The sequence below is a fragment of the Leopardus geoffroyi genome, chromosome A1 (genome assembly GCF_018350155.1).
Source record: "Leopardus geoffroyi isolate Oge1 chromosome A1, O.geoffroyi_Oge1_pat1.0, whole genome shotgun sequence".
In the NCBI taxonomy this organism is placed as follows: domain Eukaryota; kingdom Metazoa; phylum Chordata; class Mammalia; order Carnivora; family Felidae; genus Leopardus; species Leopardus geoffroyi.
This window is the reverse complement of record NC_059326.1, coordinates 11714662-11737715: the sequence shown is the minus strand read 5'-3', so window position 1 is coordinate 11737715 and position 23054 is coordinate 11714662. Positions and strand designations below refer to the sequence as shown.

Here is a 23054-nt window from a genome sequence, read left to right as displayed (position 1 = left end):
ATATAGCTTTAATATAATCCCTTTCACCAGCTTTTGTAAACATGCTTTAGCTCCCAACTCTTCACTAAATTACTGATTTAGACCAAGTGTATGTAATTGAAGCAAGAGCAAACTTCTCTTACTCTAAAAATGTGTAATCCTAAAATAAGATGTGTGTTAAAGGAACTATGCCTAAAGGCCTAATTTGAAATGAATGAAAATTAGTTTGTGAAGAATTCTAATAATGGTGGAGTAGCTTTTGTCTACTCCTAAAACTAACCCTTCCACAGATGTCAGTTATAAATTCTGTAGAAAATATTTCTTTAAAGTTTATTTATTTTGAGAGAGAGAAGCTACAAGCAGTGGAGAGGCAGAGAGAGAGGGGGAGAGACAGAGACAGACAGAGACAGAGAGACACAGAGAGAGACAGAGAGAGAGAGACAGAGAGAGAGAGAGAGAGAAAATCTCAAGCAGGCTCTATGTTATTAGGGTGGAACCCAACGAAGGGCTCAAATTCAGGAACCGTGAGATCATGAATTGAGCCAAAATCAAGAGTTGGACGCTTAACCAACTGAGCCACTCAGGTACCCCTAAATTCTGGATAAAATAATTTTAAGAATGACTCAAAGATAAAACAAAGCAACCAAGAGCAGGTAGATATTGGGAAATTTGACTACTGAAAGAAAAGAAGTACAGTGTTCAAATTTATACAGCTTTTTTCGAAGGGCACTCCTCAACTGCAATAACACAAGTCCACTATACCTCAGGCAGAAAACTGAAGTTTTATTGAAGTTCATGGCCACAGAGTGGCTGAAAACTCAGAGAGAAAATTCAGTAAAGGAGTTAGCCATAGCAAGAGAAGCCTCAAAAACTAATATAAACTCTTCAAATTCTTCAAAAAAAAAAAAAAAAAAACAAAACAAAACAAAACAAAAAAAAAACCCTTGAATTGTACATGCTTAAAGAAGATTCCAAGGAGCCCAGCGGAAAACAACTGGAAAGCTGAAAGAATTCAGCAGCAATGTCAGCTGCTTCCCATTGCAGAGACATGAGCTTGGAGTTTGAATCCAACCAAGTTACAAGGCATTAGAAAACACCTCAGGCTTTCTATAGACCCATCTTACTAAAGTATAAGACCAAGCCTCCACAAGTTCAAGATGATCAGCCAGTAATTTAATCATACTCCCCAAAGGAAGATAAAGAGAATTTAGAGATGACATATCATCCACAATGTCCACTCTACAATTACAACTTTCTAGACATGAAAATAAGCAGGAAAATCTGAGGTGCTGTCGGGGGGAGGGGGGAAGCAGTTAAGAGAAAAACACTGTAAAATAATTCAGAAGAGTGAACTAACAAGCAAGGATGCTAAAGCAGCTATTATAAATATGTTGAAAAACTTAATGAAGAATATGGTCACAATGGGACATCTCAGTGGATAAATGAAAATCGTTTAGGGGCGCCTGGGTGGCTCAGTCAGTTAACTGTCCGACTTCAGCTCAGGTCATGATCTCACAGCTCGTGGGTTTGAGCCCCATGTCAGACTCTGTGCTGATGGCTCAGAACCTGGAGCCTGCTTTGGATTCTGTGTCTCCCTCTCTCTCTGCCCCTCCTCCTCTCATGCTCTGTCTCTGTCTCTCTCAAAAATAAACATTAAAAAAATTTTTTTAAAAAGAAAAAAAATCATTTAAAAAAAAAGAACCAAGTGAAATAGAACTGAAGGGTATAGTATTTAAAAATGGGCTTAAAATATCAGCACCCCCATGTTCACTGCAGCAATGTTCACAGTAACAAAGACATGGAAACCTAAATGTCCATCAGTTGATGACTTGATAAAGGTGTATTTTATGTATGTGTATATCATAAAATGCATTCTTTCAGTCCAGCAAAAGAAGGAAATCTTGCCATCTACAACAATACGGATGCAACCTGAAGGCACTGTGCGAAATGAAATGAATCGGAGAAAGAAATACCAAATAGTCTCACTTATACGTGAAATCTGAAAAAGGAGAACTCTCATAGAGAGTAAATTGGTGGTTCCAAGAGGCTGGGGTATGGGAGAAATGGGGAGACTTTGTTGAAGAGTAAAAACTTTCAGTTATAAAATGAATAAATTCTGAGAATCTCATGTACAGCATGGTGACTATAGTTAATAATCCCATACATATTACATAATTGAAAGCTGCTAAGAAAAAATCTTAAATGTTTTCACAACACACACAAAATGTTAGCTATGTGAGGTGATGGATGTGTTAACTAACCTTACTGTAGTAATCATTTCATAATATATACATGTATCAAACTATCATGCTGTACACCTTAAATTTACAAAATGTTATTTGTTAATTACAGCTCAATAAAGCTGAAAAATGAAAGAAAAGAAAAAAAAAGATTTGGGCAGGAATACTTAAAAGCAAATTAAAAAAAAACATAAAAAAGAGTCAGTGACCTTGAAGACAGAGCAGTAGAAAGTATTCAATCTAAAGAACTGAGGGGAAAAGATTTTAAAAAGTTAACAGACTTAGAGACCTATAGTACAATTTTAAGCAGAATAACAAGAATCTCAAAAGGAGCGGAGACAGCAGAACAGGGAACATATTTTTAAATAATGGTTAAAATGTCTCACATTTGGTGAAAAATACCAAATTACAAATCTAATAAGCTCAGCTAACTCTAAACATAGTAGCAGAAAAAAAAAAAGGAAAAGAAAAAATATAAATCAAATTATTGAAAATTGAAGACACAATGGAAACCAAAAGACAATAAATATACATCTTTAAAGTAATTAAAAAGACTATCAACCCAGAATCTATATCCAGCAAAAATATTCTTAAAAAACATAAACATATTCAACTAAGACTCAGACTTTATCAATTGATTTATGCATTGTGCAATGTTAATGGAAGTTGTTCAAGCTGAAGGGAAATGACGTCAGTTGAAACTTAGATGTACACAGAAAGAAAAAGAAAGAAAAAGAAAGACAGAAAGAAAGACAGAAAGACAGAAAGACAGAAAGAAAGAAAGAAAGAGAAAGAAAGAAAGAAAACCTGAAATAATATGTAGGTATATACCAAGGACTATCTCATTTATTTTCTCTGAAATTCTTCAAGAGACCGGTGACTGAAGCAAACATAGCACTGTGCTGAAGCAAAAAATAACACACCAACAGCACAAAGGTCAAATATAATTATACTTTGTAAAGTTCTTTCATTTTACATGAAATAGCATGTTACTGCAAAATAAAATGTAAAAGTTAATCATGAATACTGTAATTCCTAGAGCAACCACTAAAAAATTACAAAGCAGTTTAGTTTAAAAAGCCAATAGAAGATTTAAAATAGGGGCAACTGGGTGGCTCAGTTAAGCATACGACTCTTGATTTCAGCTCAGGTCATGTTCTCGTAGTTCGCTGGCTCAAGCCCCACATCGGTCCCTGCACTAACAGCATGGAGCCTGCTTGGGATTCTCTCTCCCTCTTTCTCTGCCCCTCCTCCACTTGCTTGCAGTCTCTCTCTCTCTCAAACAACTTTAAAAAAATATTTTGGGTTTTGTGGATTATAGCCCTTGCAGTGGCTATTCTCTTATTGTAGTGTGAAAACAGCCATGGCAATATGGAAATGAATAGGCATGGCAGTGTTCTAATAAAACTTTACTTATAAAGGCAGGCAGAGGGCCATGGATCTGCCCTGTAGTTTGCTGATCTCTGATCTATATTTCTGTAGGTTATTTTATACCCATTTCACTTGTTAAGAGAGGGGTATTATAACTCCCAGCTATAACTGTAGATTTGTTCATTTCTTCCTATAACTTTTATATCTATAACTTAATCAGCTTTTGCTTCATGTGTTTCCTTAATGCAGTTTTTGCCTCAGGCTCTCTGGTATTAGGTGGATTCTCATTTAGTATTGGTATGCCTTCTGGATGAATTGACCTTTTTACCTTTGATAATTCTTTACTGAAGTTAACCACCACCCCCTTTTTTTTTAATAAAAAGATTTTTCTTAATGTTTATTTATTTTTGAGAGAGAGACAGAATATAAGCAGGGGAAGGGCAGAGAGAAAGCGAGACAGAATCTGAAGCAGGCTCCAGGCTCTGAGCTGTCGACACAGGGCCCGAGAAGACACTCAAACTCACAAACCACAAGATCGTGACCTGAGCCAAAGTCAGATGTTTAACCAACTGAGCCACCCAGGCACACCTGAAGTTACATTTTTTTCTGTTATTAATGTAAGTACACAACTTCTCCTGTGTTTACTATTTACATTCATGATGTATGATTTTCATTATTATACTTTTAACCTGACTTGTGTTTTTGTTCTTAAAATGCATCTCTATATACAGCATATATTTAGTGGACTTTCTTTTCATTTTTAAAAATGTTTCTTTTATTGAGATATAGTAAACATACAATGTTACATTAGTTTCAAGTGTATAATATAGTTATATGGCAAGTTTATGTTATGCTATCCTCATTGCAAGTATAGTTCATCCGTCACACTATTACAGTACCAAAAACTATATTCCCTATGCTGTACCTTTTATCCTTATGACTTAATGATTCCTTAACTGGAAGCCTGTATCTCCCAGTTTCCCTCATCCATTTTGCCTATCCCCTCACCCTCCACCCCTCTGGCAGCCATCAGTTCTCTGTATTTATGGGTTTGTTTCTGCTGTTTATTTTTTTTTTTTAGATTCCTCATATAAAAGACATATTTGGCATTTGTCTTTAACTTATTAGCATCCATGTTGTCGCAAAAGGCCAAGATCTCATTCATTTTTTTTCTTTAAGTATTTATTTTGAGAGAGAGAGTGTGTGTGGCCGTGCGTGTATGCATGGGGGAGGGGCTGAGAAGGAGAGAGACGCAGGGAAAGAGGGAGAGAGAGAATCCCAAGCAGGCTCAGCACTGGGGGGCTTGACCCCACCAACCAAGAGATCATAACCTGAGCCGAAATCAAGAGATGGATGCACAACCGACTGAACCATCCAGGAACTCCTCATTTTGTTTTTTTAATATTAAACCTACTTATATAGCAATTTCTGTCTTTGGAGTTTTAGGAAACATTGTATTTAACAATATTTATATGGTTGAATTTAAGTCCGTTATTTGCTACGTGTGTTGTATTTTTTTAATCAAGTCTGTTGTTTGCTATGTGTTGTATTTTTTTAACCCGTTTTTTTCTCCCATCCTTTACTGTCACCTTTTATGTTACGTATTTTTTAATATTTTATTTTAAATATTTTTATGTTTGTTTATTTTGAGACTGAGTGCAAGCAGGGGATGGGCACCCCTAAAATATTTTTTATGTATAAAGAAAAAGTTTTGATTATGATATAGATGACTTAAACACTATTAACCAATCTGACCCAACTGTATCATAGAGCATATACTGCATCATAAAATGAGTCTCAAATTTCAAAAGGCAGAAATTTTAGAGTATGTTCTCTGACCCCAACAGAATCATACTAGCATTCAACTAAAGAAACTATCTATGAAAACTCAAAATACCTGGAAATCAAGCAACATGTTTCTCAATACTCCATGAGTCAAAGAAATCACAAAGAAATTTAGAAAATATTTTTAACTGATAATGAAAATACAATATGTAAACATTAAACATGCAATTAAGCAATGCTTAGAGAAGAAAGGATAGCTTCAAGTGCTTATAAACACAAAGTCTTAAGTTTAAATGTCTAAATTTCCACATTTAGACATAAAGCCAGAAAAGGGGCACCTGGGTGTCTCAGTCAGTTGGGCATCCGACTTCAGCTCAGGTCATGATCTTGTGGTTCATGAGGTCGAGCCCCACGTCGGGCTCTGTGCTGACAGCTCAGAGCCTGGAGCCTGTTTCGGATTCTGTCTCCCTCTCTCTGCTCCTCCCTCTCTCTCCCTCCCTCCCTCCCTCTCCCTCCCTCTCTCTGCTTCTCTCTCTCTCTCTCTCTCCCCCTCTCAAAAATAAAGCTTAATTTTTTTTTCAAAAAAGCCAGAAAAAAATATTAAACCAACAGAAAAAAGAATGAAGGAATTTTCAAGATAAAACCAGAAGCCAACCAAAAGCTGTGAAAAGAAATAACATTACTAAGCCCTAGCATGAATGACGAAGAACAGAAGAAAGTAAAATACAAACTACCAACATCAGGAATAAAAGACCAATCATGACAAATCCTGCAGGCATTAAAAGGATCACAATGGAAAATTATAAACCATATGCCAAAAGATTTGATAACTTAAATAACCCACAAACTGCTTGACTTTGGCTCAGGTCATGATCTCACAGTTCGTGAGTTCGAGCCCCACACCAGGCTCTATGCTGACAGCTGGGAGCCTGGAGCCTAATTAGGATTCTGGGTCTCCCTCTCTGCCCCTTCCCTGCTGGCACGTGCTCTCTCTTGCTCTCAAAAATAAAATTAAAAAAAAAAAAAAGCATCATAAACCGTATTTATCAAGAACACAGACATCCTTAACAAAACAAACCCAAAAACAGGTAAGTGGACAAAACATCATGATCATGTAAGGTTATCCCAGAAATGCAAGATTGGTATCACTTTCAAAAATCAATAAATAGGGGCACCTGGGTGACTCAGGTCATGATCTTGAGGATTGTGAGTTCAAGGCCTGTCGGGCTCTGTGCTGACAGCTCAGAGCCTGGAGCCTGCTTCGGATTCTGTGTCTCCTCTTCTCTCTGCCCCTCCCCTGCTCATGCTCTGTTTCTCTCTGTCTCTCAATAATAAACATTAAAAAAAACTTTCCTTTAGAAAAAAAAATCAATAAATATATTTCACCAAAATAAATAACAGAATAAAGAATAAAAGCCATACAATCATCTCACTAAATACAAAAAAAGGGGGGGGGGGGATGTGGGACAATATTTAACACCCATTCATAATTTAAAAGTTTCAGTAAAACAGGGAGTATCTTCCATCTGATTTCTTTTAATCTACAAAAAAACCCACTGCTGACATCCTATTTTATGGTGAAGGACAATGTTTTCCCTTAAGACCAGGAACGAGACAAGGATGTCCATTCTCACCATTGCTCTTTAACATTAGACTGAAAATGCGAGATGGTGCAATAAGGCAAGACAAAGAAAAAGCTTGTAAGATGAGGAAAGAAAGGAATAAAACGGTCTTATTCACAAATTATCTGACTATTTTTGTAAAGAAAGTCCTAAAGAATCTACAAAGAGTCCTGGAACTAAACGAATCTGAACTCAATTTAAAGTAACTATGGCATTTTTGTATACAAAGAACATTTACAAAATTTCATTTGTAATAGCATCAAAAAGATTTTTAATACATGCAAGATCTCTACAGAGAACATTAAAATGTTACTGTCTAAAAAAATTTTTTTAATGTTTTATTTAGTTTTGAGAGAGTGAGAGACAGAATGCGAGCAGGGGAGGGGTGCGGACACAGAATCTGAAGCAGGCTCCAGGCGCTGAACTGTCAGCACAGGGCCTGACACAGGGCTCGAACCCACGAACTGTGAGATTATGACCTGAGCCAAAGTTGGACACTTGACCAAATGAGCCACCCAGGCGCCCCTAAAAGATTTTTTTAATATTTATATTTGAGAAAGAAAGAGCGCAAGCAGGCAAGGGGGCAGAGAAACAGAGACAGAATCTGAAGCAGGCTCCAGGGTCTGAACTGTCAGCACAGAGCCCAACACGGGGCTCCAACTCACAAGCAGTAGGATCATGACCTGAACCGAAGTCAGACGCTTAATGGACTGAGCCACCCAGGTGCCCCAAAATGTTACTTTTTATTACATGTATATAAATTAACACATTAACATAACATCACATTATATGATTGATATGTTAACATATTAATATGTAAAAATCCATTTTAGTAGGTTGATGTAGAGATCTTCCACACACGTTTACAACACATGTTAAAGATGAACTAAATCAAAGGAGAGATATACAACTGTATTAGTCATCGCTGTGTAAGAAACAATCCCAAAACTTAACAGCTGAAACAAAATTATCTCAGTTTCTAAGGGTCAGGAATCCAGAAGCAGCTTAGCTGGTGGGTCTGGATCAAGGGTCTCTGATGAGACTGTAGTCATATAAATAACAGTCAACTGAAGGCTAGAGGAGGATCTGCTTCTAAGGTCACTCAAGGCTATTGGCAGAAAGCCTCAGTTCTTTGTCACGTAGATGTTAGGAGACAATAATCCATGGGACCTACATTTCTGCACATTTTGCAACTGAGGATGGACTGCCCTTTGTTCTGAACTATGTTTCAAAGGTATCTATAAAATGAACAGACTTAGAAGATAAAGAAAGTCACCTCCAAAGCAAAGAGCAGGTATGCTTACTGCACATCTAAAAATATCCAGTTTTGGGGTGCCTGGGTGGCCTCAGTAGGTTAAAAATTTGACTCTTGATTTCGGCTCAGGTCATGATCTCATGGTTTATGAGATCAAGTCCCACATCAGGTTCCATGCTTGGGATTCTCTCTCCCTTGTTCCCTCTCCCTCTCTGTCTCTGTCCCTCTCCTTGTTCATGCTGTCTCTCAACATAAACATTTAAAACATAAAAAAAAATAAAAATATCCAGGTTCCCCGTGTCCAAAGTTCCTCTCCTGAAACATGGCCCACTGCATATGTAGGTGTCATCTGGCCCTCTTCATGTTACCAGGTGTGAAATGGAACTCAAGGAACTGGTGCAAAAATGCCAAAACCCTAGCTACTCCTCCTGTAATTGTGACAGTCTTTCCAATCTGACCCAGGGGCCTCGTGTCTTTTATCAGCACCCATGAAACTGTAGTAAGCTAACTTGAGAGCTTGCAAGTAGGGTAAAAACTCAGACCCTTCACGGTCTTGACATTAGGTCTCTCTACAATATGGCATCTGGTTTTTTCTACAGTGAGTGATGAGGAAAAGACCAGTAACAAGCCACTGTATCTTTTTTTAACCTAATTTTAGAAGTGACATACCATCACTTTTCCCATACCCTATTGATCACACACATCAACCCTAATCAATGTGCAAGTTGGCCTATGAAACAGTGCAAATACCAGACAGGGATCAATGGGAACCATGTGAGAGGCTAACTACCACATTCAATATTGGTACAGATCAGTTTTCCCTATATGTATCTACAGAGCAACACAATCCCAATCAAAATCCCAAAAGACTTTCTTTTTATAGAAATTGAGACCCTGAAACACAAAAGAACCAGACCAGCCAAACAATGTTGGAGGAGTCACACTATTTGATTCCAAAAGTTACGGTAATAGAGACACCGTGACACTGGCATAGGAGAAACAAACAGATCAATGAAACAGAACTGAGTCCAGAAATAGATCTACACATATAAGTTCAAAGGATTCTGAATAAAGACACAAAGGCTAATCACTGCAGCAAAGAAAAGGTGTTTCGTTTTTGTTTTTTTTTTCCAAACAATGGTGTTGGAATTGGATAAATGTATTTTTAAAAATGAACTTTAACCTCCTACTTCACACCGTGCAAAATAATTCAAGATGGATCACAGCCTTATAGGTAAAGGTTACGACTATGAAACTTCTAAAACAAAGCACAAGAGATTATTTTCATGACTTTTGGATAGGCAAAGCTTCTTACGACTCAAAAAACGTAATCTATTTTTTTTTTCATTTTTTTAAAGTTTGTTTACTTTTGAGAAAAACAGAGACAGAACATGAGCAAGAGAGGGGCAGAGAGAGAGGGAGACACAGAATCTGAAGCAGGCTCCAGGCTCTGAGCTGTCAGCACGGAGCCCGACATGGGGCTCAATCCCATGAACCCGAGATCATGACCTGAGCCAAAGTCGGACGCCCAACAGACTGAGTTACCCAGGCACCCCAAAAGGCATATCTATTCAAGAAAAAACTTGATTATTTAGACTTTGTCAAAATACACTATTAAAGAAAAAACAAGACAAACTACAAATTAGGAGAAAATACTCTTAACACATTGATCTGACAACTTGTATCCAGACTATATTACACACCAATAAAAAGATAACCAATTTTTTAAACACGCAGAAAACTTGGAAGACAAATTCACAAAAGAAAATACACTAATTATCAATAGCTGTATGAAAAGCTACTCAACATCATTAGCCACCAAGGAAATCCAAAATAAAACCACAATGAGAAACCATTTCATACCTTATAAATGGCTAAAATTAAGACTGATTATCCAAATGTTGGCAAGAATGTAGAGCAACTAGAATTCTCATATATTCATGGTGGGAATATAAAGTAGAAAATCACTTTGAAAATGTGGGAATTTCTGACCTAGTTAAACACACATCTGCCTATAAACTCACAATTCCATTCCTAGGTATTTACTCAAGAAAAATGAAAACAACTGTTTGCAAGAAGACACGCATAGGTCTTATTCTTAATGGTAAAAAACTGGAAGCAACTCAAATGTTCATCAACAGAAGAAAAGATAAACTGTGGTATATTCATCCAATTTAATTTAATTAAGCAATAAAAAGAAAAACTGATATATTCCACTTCATGGATAAATCTGGAAACGCTAAGCAAAAGAAGCTAAATGCGAAAAAGCACACTGCATGAACACAGAACAAAACTAATCTACCTTGTTAGATATCAGAGTGCTTAGGGAAGAGGGAACTGGATAAAAAAGGCAAAGAGGGAACCTTTTGGGATGACAAAAATGCTCAATTATCATCTTCTGGGCACTGGGTATTGATCTCATCAAAGTGAGATCTGTACATTTCACTGTATTTAGTTTACACCTTAATGTAAATATATGCAAATACAGAAGATAAATATATAGAATATATAATGCATATATAAGTAAATCAAAAATAAATTTAAAAACAATTCATGAGCTCACTGTATTAATTTTCCCTTTTTCCACTTTTTCCACTTTTCCCTTTTTCCCTTTTTCCTAGTCTTGGGTTGTCCAGACTTATATTTAGCGTATATATACATACATTTGTGTGTATTCAGTAAATATTAATCATCTACCAGTGCCAAATACTCTGCTAGGTTCCAAAATAACTATAAGTTCATGGCCTCAAAGGTTAACCGTATAAGGGCAAAAAACACACAAATAAGAACAACACATGACATGACGGTTTCCATTATAAAGGTATACACAGGGTCTTGTGAGAAGGGGAAAAGAGCACAACACGTTGCCCAAAAGAAGAGTCATGTATCAGAAAAACCTTTCCATTAGGTAGAGGATGAAAAGCAGGTGTTTGGACATGTGAACAAGCAGGAATGACCACTGCAAGAAGAGAAATACCACATGTAAAGACAGAGAGACAAAAGGTCCAACACAGGAGGGAGCTATGAGCAGTGTTTTGGGAGCTGAGCGAGCCTAACACAAAGTGACATGAAATGCTGGCAAGGCAGGTAGGTACCATGCCAATACTAAGATACTTGGATTACAAAGGGTGTGAAGAGCCACTGAAGAGTTTAAAGCAAGGAAATGACACACTCAAATTCATGATTAGAAATATCACTCTGTTAATAGTCTAAGAGATAGCCTAGAAGGGAGTGATGGTGTAAGCAGATACCTGTCAGAAGACAAATGCATGCAAACAAGCAAGTCATGTTTACATTTACTAAACCAACCAATGGCACAGGGACTGAAGAGAAATTTAAGAATCCCCAAATGGACAGAAAATAATGGGTAAAGATTAAAATCAGAGAGTTCACAGGGAAAAAAAAATAATATAGAGGGCTCTTAACCATATGAAAAGATGCTTGGCTTCACTTGTAAGAGAAATATTAATTAAAACTACACTGAGATACCATTTTTCGCCTATCGTATTGGCAAAAATCCAAAAAGCTTGATTACACACTGTGTTGGCAAGGGTATAGGGAAACAAGTATTCTCATATACACGTTATTGTTACAACGTCTATGAAACACAGTTTAACAATATCAAAATTATACCTGTTATATTCTTTGACCCAGCAATTCCACTTCTAGGAATTTATCCTACAGACACATGGGCATATGTACAGAATGATATATGCAACAGTGTTGCTTGATGCAAGATTCTTATAATTTTTATAATAGTAAACACTGGAAACAATACAGCTGTCCACCAATGGGCTTTAAAAGAAAATACTTTATTCCGCCTTCTTTTAAATTATTTTATGATAACTGGTGTTTTATACTACCAGTTAAATTGTGGTTCATAAGTAAAAAGGAACAGCAGCTTTTGAAAAGTGGAGAGAAGTAGAGAGCGTGCATAAGCAACTAGCCACTTTATACACTACTGCGTGAAGATCTCCAAGGTATATTGCTCAGTGGGGAAAAAAAAAAAGTAAAAGGTGGGGCACCTGGGTGAAACATCAAAACCTGTAGAAACATCAAAAAAGACCATGGATGAAGCTACCAGAGGCAACATTTGGCAGGAGCATGAGGCAGCAAGAAATGATGATGTTGATGGTACCACCAATACCTCAAGAAGTATAGCATTCTTCAAGGGCTCTTCTTAGAGGAGTCAAAGTCTCATATTTTATCATCTAAGACTTGGCCAAAAAGTCCCTCACTTCAAGAGGTTTTTCATGATTCCTGTACTCTCAGCTTGACATGATTAATCAATTTCCTTTTATCAAATTCCCAATTTCAGATATTTTGTTTACACCTTCCTGAAAACACTTTATTCTGCCTTGTTTTCAATTATTTTCTAATTATAACTGGTATTTTATACAACCAGTTTCTTTCTTCCTACTTGAATATACATTTCATAATTGAAAAAATATCTTTTATCTTTATATTTTGGAGCATGAATTTCTTGTATAGTATATAACATATACCATTTAACAAACAAACAATTTTCCATCTTGGCCTTCTCTAAAGTGATATGAATCGACTTTGCACAAATACAGTATCCCTGCACCAACTTCTAATGGTTTTTTTGTTAGGTACTTACCATCTTGGCACCAGGGTAAGCATTTGGTCTGGCTTATCCGCCCCCCACCCAAAAAAAAAAAAAAAAACAACAACGAATGAGATTAGTGGTAATAGGAGGTGACAACTAACACGTTTGGGGTTTCTCTCATGGGAGATAAAAATGTTCTACAATCAGATTGTAGTGATGGTTGCATAAACTTGTGAATGTACTAGAAAACAATTGTACACGTTCGTTCAGTGAATTATACTGTATGTGAATTATAGCTGAATTAAGCTGTTTTTAAATGTGAGATATCTACTATCGCCCACTTTACAGATTCAGAAACTGAGGCTTAGCAAAATTAGTAATTTGCCCATGGTGACAAAGCTAGCTAGTAATGGAGACAGAATAAAAACCTAAGTCAAGTCTACAGGCTTAACCACCAAGCTCTTTTGCCTTCCTTAGAGAGGGCTTTGCTCATCAAGCATTACATCAAATGCCTACATATGCTCCTACTGCTGTTCAAGTCTTAAATGCTACTGACCTTCCAAACTCCCAACTAGAACTACAAAGCTTTGACCCCAACTATATTATATCATAAAGGAAGAAGAGAAGGAAAGTCAATAGCCAAAAAGAAATTTACCAAAGAGACAAAGAAAAAAAGTGCTCAAGACTTGTATTTCAAAGCTTGCCATTTTGAGCATAAAACTAAATGAAAGCCTTGAAGTAGCTGGACTGCTACTACCAAGAGTTGTTGGGCAGGCCTAGTTCAGTTGAGCTGGGGTTAACTACGGGCTTCCCGGATTAATTCTACCTAGACCAGGGTTTCTCATCCTTGGAACTATTGATACATTGGGCCAGATAATTTTTTGTTGTGGAGCGTTGCCCTACACAATGTAGGGTGTTTAACATCCCTGACCTCCACCCACTAGATGCCAGTGGCACCACCCTCCCCCATTCCCCCAGTTATGATAGCCAAAATGTCTCCAGACCTTGCCAAATGTCCTGGTGTGAGGCACTGGGGAGGGGAGGGGTGTCCCAAACACCCCCATTTGAGAACCACTGGCCAAGGCTAGAGGTAATGATGAAAAAGGACTAGCTATCTGATGTTAACTAGCATGTACGGTAACTTTAGACAAAAACTTTAACAGCTTTGTATCTGTGATGTACAAAAATTGTCCATATTTAAGATATGCAACCTGATGTTTTGATACTACGCACATGCACTGTGAAAAGATCACCACAGTCACATTAATTAACATCACTTACACATGGTTATCATTTGTGATTGGGGACGGAGGGGGTGACAGACAAAAGCCCTTTAAACCTATCACTTCCCAAGGCTACAAGGAAAAAAAATTCATTAAAAAAAAACAACAACTGTGAAGCTGGGGGTGAGGGTGGTATGTAGGGATTAAACAGGAACAAAGTCCATGTAGTCCTGCCAACATCCCCTGATTTCTGTACAGTTCAGCATGTAAGGCCTCTGACACCCTAGGAGAGTATCAACTACAGAAAGGTACTACTAAACATCAGAAAATAGATCTAAAGGATGTAAGAAATGAGAACTGCTCCCCTTGACTGGTTTGAAGCAAAATCAGTTTCCCTTATAATTAAAACTAAGTGTCCCTCATCTCTGGAGGAACTCTTGAAATAACAAGGTCAAGGTTGCTAACCCTGCCAGGGAACAGGAGCAAACGAAATGACAGCACAGGTAAAAACCAAATGACAATTGAAGGTGGAAGGGAGTAGTGAGACAGGAGAAGCAGACAGAAGACAGAGCTGGCCCTATACAAAATTTATTTGCCCTCTCAAATCTCCCTTCCTGCCTTTATATACCTCGTTAACACCAAGTTAAGGGCTCTCAATATGCTCAATGTTGGCCCTTGGTCGTTCAAAGTCTAGCATTGTAGTCTCTCCATTCAGAGCAATGCCCCCCTCAAGGTGCCACAGGCTCTAAAAATATTATAACTCTCTAAAAATTGCACCTCTCTCAGTTCATTTTAGACGAGGGAGGGGGAGAAAGAGTCAAGTAAAATAAGCTCCATCTAAAGTATGTGCTACAAGTAACTTCTGCCCAATAAACATATACCCCCCCCAAAAAAGAAAAGAGAAAGTGATTACCCTCACTCATAATCAAAGAAATGCAAATCAAAACAAGATAAAAATTTCATATCAAATTGGCAAGAAGCATAAGGTTTAATAAAGTCCAATGTTGGTGAACATGTAACAGGCATACTCATAAGCCACTGGTCAGTGTAAATTGTTACAATCTAAACACTCGAAAGAAAAAATCATGATACATCCTCATAAAATAATCATTTTTAATTATGTTGATCTATATGTGCCAATATGAAAACTGCTCTGTGACATTAGCTAGGCAAAAAAGTAAATTGCAGTTGAAAAAAAATGGACGGTACAATATAATACTATTTGTATAAGTTTTTTGAAAAATAAACTCTCTAGAAACTATTAACAGTGGATTGCCTGTTGGGGGGGGGGAGGGAGGACAAGTAGCTTTTATTTTTACTTTTTTGTGCCATCAGAATGTTTATCATATACATGTATAACTTTTAACCTAAAGTATAAAATTACTTAAAGTCCTCTAAGCCCCACAACCTTAACCACGACCCTCACCATCAACTATCCACACACAGCCCCTCCCCCATCTCCATATCAGAAGGCTGACTAAAATTGCCTAACCGAATTTCAGCTAGTTGAGGATACATTGTGGAAATAGATTTTGGGTATACATCTGGGGCTTTTCTTTAAGATCTCTTCACTCTAAAACCACTTCTGAGATGAAAAAGAAAAAGAATCCCTACACTGCCCAAAGCACCACAAACTCTCATTTCCTATTGCCCACCCCCCAACCATCCTCTCCTAGAAAGAGGCAATGCTTATGGTTATTATATTCCCTCTTCCTATCAGTTTTATATTTAGTGTTGGCTAATTTCATTCTCCCACATAAAGAAGAGCAACCTCAATTGTTACTCAAAGAAGCCTTAACAGCAGGGATCTTACTGTCTGGTTCTCAGTTCCCACCACCTTGGTGCAGGTGGCCAACCAGTACCCTAAACTTCTACAAGACAAGATCTCAGTCCTTGTTATTGCATCATCTCTGGCACTCTGCATATGGGAGCTTAACATTTGTTCATTTTAACTGAATCAGGTTAAAGCATTCTCTGTCAAAGGGAGAGGCAGGTTAGAGGAGTACTTCCAGGTCATGGCCCTTTAAAGATGCTTCCTGCTTTAACCAGTCTTCCTCCAGTCCCCTTAGCCACTTAGAAGTTTTGCAACTAAACTAAGCACTTCTAATTACTGCCTATTATTAATGCCTAGTCGTTAGAACACAATAACTATTATGGATATGTTTAAATATCTCAGATTAATGGCTTTAAGCAACTAAATTTTGCTCATCTGAGTTTAATCTTCATAATTTTCTCCCTGTGCATGATCATCCCTCCCACCTAAAACATTACAGTCTCAAAGCAACAAACCTACCCTATTTTTGCACTAGTGAGAAATGGCTAAAAACCCTTTTCATTTATAGGAGAAAATGGTTATAATCAGCTTCATAACATTATAATGTGAGGAAGAGCTGACCTCTACACGCTGAGGAGTCAAAACTGAGAACCATTTGCCAGCTTCTTAAATATGCTTCAAAAGTAAATGCATTTTCAGAGAAAATACTGGGCTTACTTTTAAACTAAGTATTTCTGGAATTTTTAACATTTCCAAACAGGAATACTCAAACCAAACACAATTTTATCCAAATATCTATTTTAACTGGAAGTGACAAATGACTGGTGTAGCAAACGGAGTTTAAAAGTGAAAAAAATACAGTCATACACATCCATCTTATAACAAAATAAAGTTCAATACTAACCTCAAAATCACCCTGGCTTACAAGTTTCAAGAAGAATAAATGAATGCCATGTCAAGTAACGTTGCACAACGAAAGATCAACTAACTCCAGAAAAGAGACATGCAAAAGGTTATCTTCTGAGACAACTTAAGTGGACTGAATGCCAGATAAAAATTATCAAAACCAGACTCTGAAACAGATGTTAACCTTGAAATATTACTTCTTGATTGAATGAATGGAGAAGGGAATGAAGAATAATATGCTATCTGGCAGGAATTTTAAATATTACTTAAATCCTGAACAAAACGATACAGACCATATAGAAGCTTCTAAGCTTCCATGAGAAACTAAGAGTTATCCCAATTCCACCATATGAATATGACTGTGACTTTGGATAAATTACAATCTGAACCTAATTTCTCATGCATATCATAACTAAGGTGATGATCATCTTTAAGTTTCTTTATAGCTCTCTAACACTAACAAAGGAAACATAAATTTATTCTTTTCTAACTTATATACAGTACTTGCCATCCAAGCCAAATCACAGTTAAATTGTTAGTTCTAGGCACACATGATCAAAAAGGTTGCAATGAGGAAGTCAAAGGACAATCCTAATTCTTCAAGAGGGAAAAGCAAAAAAAAACAAAACAAAACAAAACAAAAAAAACAAAAACAAAACACAACTTCCCAAAATATTCCCTTCCTCATAAAGTATCATTCCTCATCAGGGCAAGTTCTGTCTAATACAGGGTATCACTTTATTGTTAGGTTTACCAAGTTATTGATAAAGTCAAGTCCTCAAAATGTTACTCTTTGTTAAAGCTGCAGAACAATTTTTAAGTAAACTTAATAAAGCAACTTCTATCAACAGCCAGCTCAGACTACCTGTCAAATAACCTTAGCAACATTTCATGACATCTCATGACAAGAATCACTGTCATCACATTATCTCCTGCAATTCCTGGAAAAAGTGAGGGAAAAGACAGACATAATTAGACAGGAATAAAAGCAACAGGAAGAATACAAAAGCTGCTGTGAAAACGAAGCTCATACAAGGAGAATCAATCTCAAAAAAAGGAGAAAATAATAAAGAGCACAAAATTTCTTTAAAACGAAACACCAATCCAAATACTACCTTGTCATTTAAAATATTTAACCCCTAAGGTAAAACCCAGCTGCAAAAACGGTAATTTTTTAAACAGCAAAAAAAAAAAAAAAAAAAAAAAAAGAAAAGAAAAAGAAAAAAAGGCAAAAAAAATTTAGCTACTTCAGTAATCAAAGAATGTCAAAAGTGCACCTTTTCTCTATGTATTTGCAAGTTTATTTCAAAGGAATAACGTTCGGACCTAAGATGTGTTTTTTTTATAGTTAAGTTTTTGAGAATACATCTAACATAAGTCCCATGTTGAAACTTTCACCTACATATTCACCGGTATAAATTTTAATTAGGTTTTCTGCTATCACCAGGTGATACAAGATTAACTGTTCCACAAACTGACCTGCATACAACCATGGGAATGCTCATCTTACTGTCCCTAAAAATGCTTAACATCTCTGACAAATGTGCTGCATATATAAAGTGTCCTTTCCAGCCCTTATTTTGCTTAATACCATTTTTGTGTTTTTAACTATTTTACTTATTACGTAAGTTAATACCAAAAAATGCTCTAGCTTGGAACTTTACAGAGGTCAGTTGAGAACAATGATTGTATTGCCATGCAAGTTTGAAACAACTGTAATTTATTTACAGCTCGCTCTTACAATCACGCTTGAATTTTTAAAGTTTATTAGGAAGACAGAAGACTCCCAACTCACTAAAGACCTATGGCCAGCCTTCGAAATTAAAGGCTGTATCCCAAGTTTCCTAAACTAGTAAGGGTAGGGTCGTTCAGGACAGCACTGCCCATCCATCACTTCATAATAAAAGTGTGAAAACAGCGTTCAGAGCACATCCTTCAAAGCAAAATAAAGGGTTCTCTTTTATTGGGTTAGTTAGGATTCTTAAAACGTGTGCTGAAAGGGTAGCAACCTGCTCTTTCAAACCCTTCCCGGAGTTTACGCGTTCCCCGGGAAGGAAGGCAGTAACAAGGCAAGTCTGAAGGCGAGGCACCGCATTTCAGGGTTCAGATCCACTCCCTCAAAATAACTGTACTTCTGCTTGGCGCAGCTTGAACGTACGTACCAAAAAACAACAGCGGCAACATACAAGATTTTTCTTCTGACCAAAACTTTTCAAGTGTCACTAAGATAACAGCGCAAAAATGTTAACTATTTCCAACTGCACACCATTTTCATTGTCACTCCAACTCCAAGGCTTCCTAAAGGAAAGCCAGAACCCAGTTGTCGCCCGGGAGGAGTCTCTCCAGCCAGTACTTGCGCTCTCGCTCCACCAGGTCCTCAGGTTCCCCCAGCACCAGCTCCGAGAGCGCGGTTAGCGCGCTTTATGTCCGGCGATTGGCAAGTAACAGTGCAAAAATGTCACTCTAGCAGCCCGTTTCCTCGCCCGGAGCAAAGGGCTGGGCGGCGCGGGCGAGGCGCGCGGGGACCCGGCGAAGGGGCGAAGGCGCCCGAGGCCCGCACGTCTCCCGGGGTTCAGCCCGGACCCGCGCTCCCCACCCCTCGCCCGGAAGGGGGAAAACCCGCCAGCGGGAGGATTCAACAGGAGCACCGCGCCGCCCGCCTGCCGCCCGGGAAACAGCCGCCGGCCGGCCGGGACGCGGGGGGAGGGGCGGAGGCGGAGGCGGCGGGGCGCGGGCGACCCGGCTGCGGGGCGCGGACCCCCGCCCGCGCGCAAGGTCACCGCCCGCCGCCACCGCCGCCGCGGGCGCCCCGGCTGGGGCCAGGGCGGCAAGTTTAATTTCCAGAGGCTGCGACTGAGCCCGCGGCGTGGAGGGAGCGCGCCGGCGGCGGGGCCCTCCCCACCCCCACCGCGCAGCCCGACCCACGCCCCCGGCCCGCGCCCCACTCCTCCCGGCCCCGGCCGCCGCCAGGGAGCCGGCGGCTGCAGCCCCCGATGCCGGGAGGCGACTCTCGGCTGGCAGGCGGGCGGCGCTTAAGCCCCGCCACAGACACTGCCGCGGTGGCGGGCGCTGAAAAATGGAGCACGGAGACCAGAGAAGAGAGACATTTTCTTTCCGTTAACTGAATTGTTTCCTACCTCCGGGTGCCCGACTCGCTACTCCTCTCACTCCGCTGCTCTCCGGGATCCGCCGCCGCCGCCGCATCCAATCGCCTCCTCCCCCCCCCCTCCCCTTCCGCAGCCAGCCCGGCCGTTCCTCCTCCTCTCCGCTTCAAAATGGCGCCAAGCGCTCTTCGGCGGCTGCTCCAATCGAACCGCCGCGGACAGCACCCGGGGGCAGGCAGCGCGGGGCGTGGGTGCGCAGCGCCCCCTGCCGACCAGACAGCCCCGGGCGCGCGCCCGCCAGCCCTCTGGGCTCTCCCCGCCCCGTCCCCGCGCGCGCGCGCCCGGCTCCGACTCCGCCCCGCCCCGTCGCGCGCGCACGCAGCCACGGGGGCATGCCGCCGCTGTGGCCGCGGTGGCCGCCAGACAGGCAGCTGTCAATGATTTCTCTGCCTCTGCGGCGGTCCTGGACTTTTTTGGGAAAACCACATAAATTGTTATAGATCTCTAACTTTGGGGATAAAAGTTGGGTATTGTTTTAAAACACCTAAATTGAGTACTGACGTTGTGCTGTGTGAATAAAATGGGTATTAAATACTTTGCTCTTTATTTGGTAACTCTTGCCTAGTATTCTCAAAATACCGGAGAATAGTTTTTTTTCTACGCTGTGTGTATTATGTCTCTACTTAATCCGTACCTTTCCCATTCTGAGGAATTATTTAAGCGGCAGGTGGGTAGAGTGTCAGTGGTTCAACCTGTAACAAAACATTTCACTCATATGTTAGGTTATCACAGTTGTCCTGATTGGAGGGAGAAATAATCTGAATACCGTGAAGGAGCCTTCCATTTAGGTCTCTAACCCCCTTCACCTGCGGGAGGTGCCGGCTCCTCCCTCCTGCAGCTTTGGGGAAGTGTATTAAGAGTTGATCCGGATGGGCTCAATGGGTGCGAGGCACTAAGGAGGACACTTGTTGGGATGCGCACTGGGTGTTCTGTGTAAGTGATGAAGCACTAAATTCTTTTCCTGAAATCATTATTACACTATATGTTAACTAACTTGGATTCATATTTAAAACAAACTACGTATATTGGCTCCAAAAAAGAAAAAAAAAAAAAAAAAGAGTTGACCTGGCAATTACCCTTAGGACAGAGAGGAAAAAATATTTAAGGCCTCAAAGAAGCATAGTTTCTGACTAAAGAAACCGTGTTTTATACAACAGGAAGTGGATTTCCAGAAATTTGTAATAGAAACCTTCATTTAAAGCAACACTCTTTAGGAAAACTGGAATCTGAATGAAATTGGTATTAAAGCAAAAATAAACGTATGTGTTAGGGCTTTAAAAAATAACCAAGTGTGGGGACAAGGGTGTGTGTAGTAAATAAATCTCTGTACCTTCCTCTGAACTTTACTGTGAACTTAAAACTCATCTAATAAAAATGAAGTCCAAAAAACAACAAAATTCTAATTCATCAGGAGAAATATAATAGGATGTGGCATAATTTAAGACAGTTAAGAACATAAACCATTTAAAAGTCAGCTGTCACTGCTGCCGACCTTGGGGAAGAGGAATTATATGGGAATCATATTTTAAAAATGCTGATTTTATACAGACTTGGTTAGAATTATCTTTGATTACAAAGAACCACAAATCCAGTTACCAGCTGTACTAGTTTTCTGCTGCTGCTGTAATGAATTATCACCAACTTAGTGGCTTAAAACAACACAAATGTATTGCCTTACAGTTCTGTGCTTCTGAGGACCCGCAGGGGTTTAACTGCGCTAAAATCAAGATGTGGCTCAGCTGCATTCCTTTCTGGAGGGTCTAGGGAAGAATCCATTTTCCTACCTTTCTAGCTACCAGAAGTTGATCACATCCCTTAGCTCGTGTCCCACTTCTTCCACCTTCACAGGCAGCATGGCGGCATCTCTCTGACCCTGTTTCCCTTGCCACATCTCTTTCTCTGACTCCTTTCTGCCTCCTTTGTTCACCTTTAAGGACGCTGTGATTATACTGGCCCACCTGAGTAGTCCAGGATAAGCACCCCCCCCAATTAATTTAAAGTCAGATGATTAGCAACCTTAATTTGATCTGCAACCCCAATTCCTCTTTGCCATGTAACCTAACCTAGTCACAGGTTCTGAGGACTACAACATGGGTATCTTTGGGGCTATTATTCTGCCTACCACATTACTCATATTTGGGTTATCTGGACCTTTTCTTTTCTTTTGGTAGGATTTAAAGCTGAGATGAAGGGGATTAGGAAGTTGGAAGACATCAGGAATGCCCTAAAAACGCCTACATTGCCCCCTAGTACTCCTCTGCTACACTTTACTATACTACTAGACTAGCCTTACCACAGTAGAGCATGGTTTCTGAAATCTTTGTTATTGCACACCTGAAGCCAGAAATCATACAGTCTTGACTACCCACCCTACCCTATCTGGGGGACGCGAACCTTGCAGGAAGTATGTCAGCAGATGTATGCTGGAGAATTGTCTCTTGAGGGTCTAGAATTTCAAATGAATGCCATTTGAAAGAAAATAATTTCCAGGTTAAAAAGAAAATAGAATGCTATATAAATGTACTCCTCTAGAAATATAGTACTTATTGTTGGCAATTATATTTATTGAAATATATGAATAGCAAAATTAATGTAAGAATCACTTCCTAAAATGCACTGGAAGTATGCTGAACTATAAGAAACTGTATGGGCACGTCAAAAGAAAAAAAAAAAAAGAGAGAATTTCTGAAAGGTAATATCTGATCAGAATAAATGTATCAGTGCGCCTAGGTAACTCAGTCGGTTAAGTGTCCAACTTCAGCTCAGGTCATCATCTCAAGCAAGGTTCATGAGTTCGAGCCCCCCCATTGGGCTCTCTGCTGTCAGCACAGACAGATCTTCTGTCCCCCTCTCTCTCTGCCCCTCCCCTGCTCTCTCTCTCCCTCTCAAAAATAATATTTTTTTAAAAAAAGAGTAAGTGGGGGCGCCTGGGTGGCGCAGTCGGTTAAGCGTCCGACTTCAGCCAGGTCACGATCTCGCGGTCCGTGAGTTCGAGCCCCGCATCAGGCTCTGGGCTGATGGCTCAGAGCCTGGAGCCTGTTTCCGATTCTGTGTCTCCCTCTCTCTCTGCCCCTCCCCCGTTCATGCTCTGTCTCTCTCTGTCCCCCCAAAAAAATAAATAAACGTTGAAAAATTAAAAAAAAATAAAAATAAAAATAAAAATAA

At 39.4% G+C, this 23054-nt stretch overlaps 1 protein-coding gene across 6 annotated transcripts in view; it reads right to left on the bottom strand.

Moving 5' to 3' along the window:
- Positions 1-20026, bottom strand: part of PDS5B (PDS5 cohesin associated factor B) — a 191910-nt gene extending 171884 nt beyond the window's left edge. For all 6 annotated transcript variants that reach the window (XM_045473553.1, XM_045473563.1, XM_045473587.1 and 3 more), the window contains exon 1: positions 19863-20026. The gene's annotated coding sequence lies outside the window, so the exon portion shown is untranslated. The remainder of the gene's footprint in view (positions 1-19862) is intronic.
- Positions 20027-23054: the final 3028 nt, after the last annotated feature.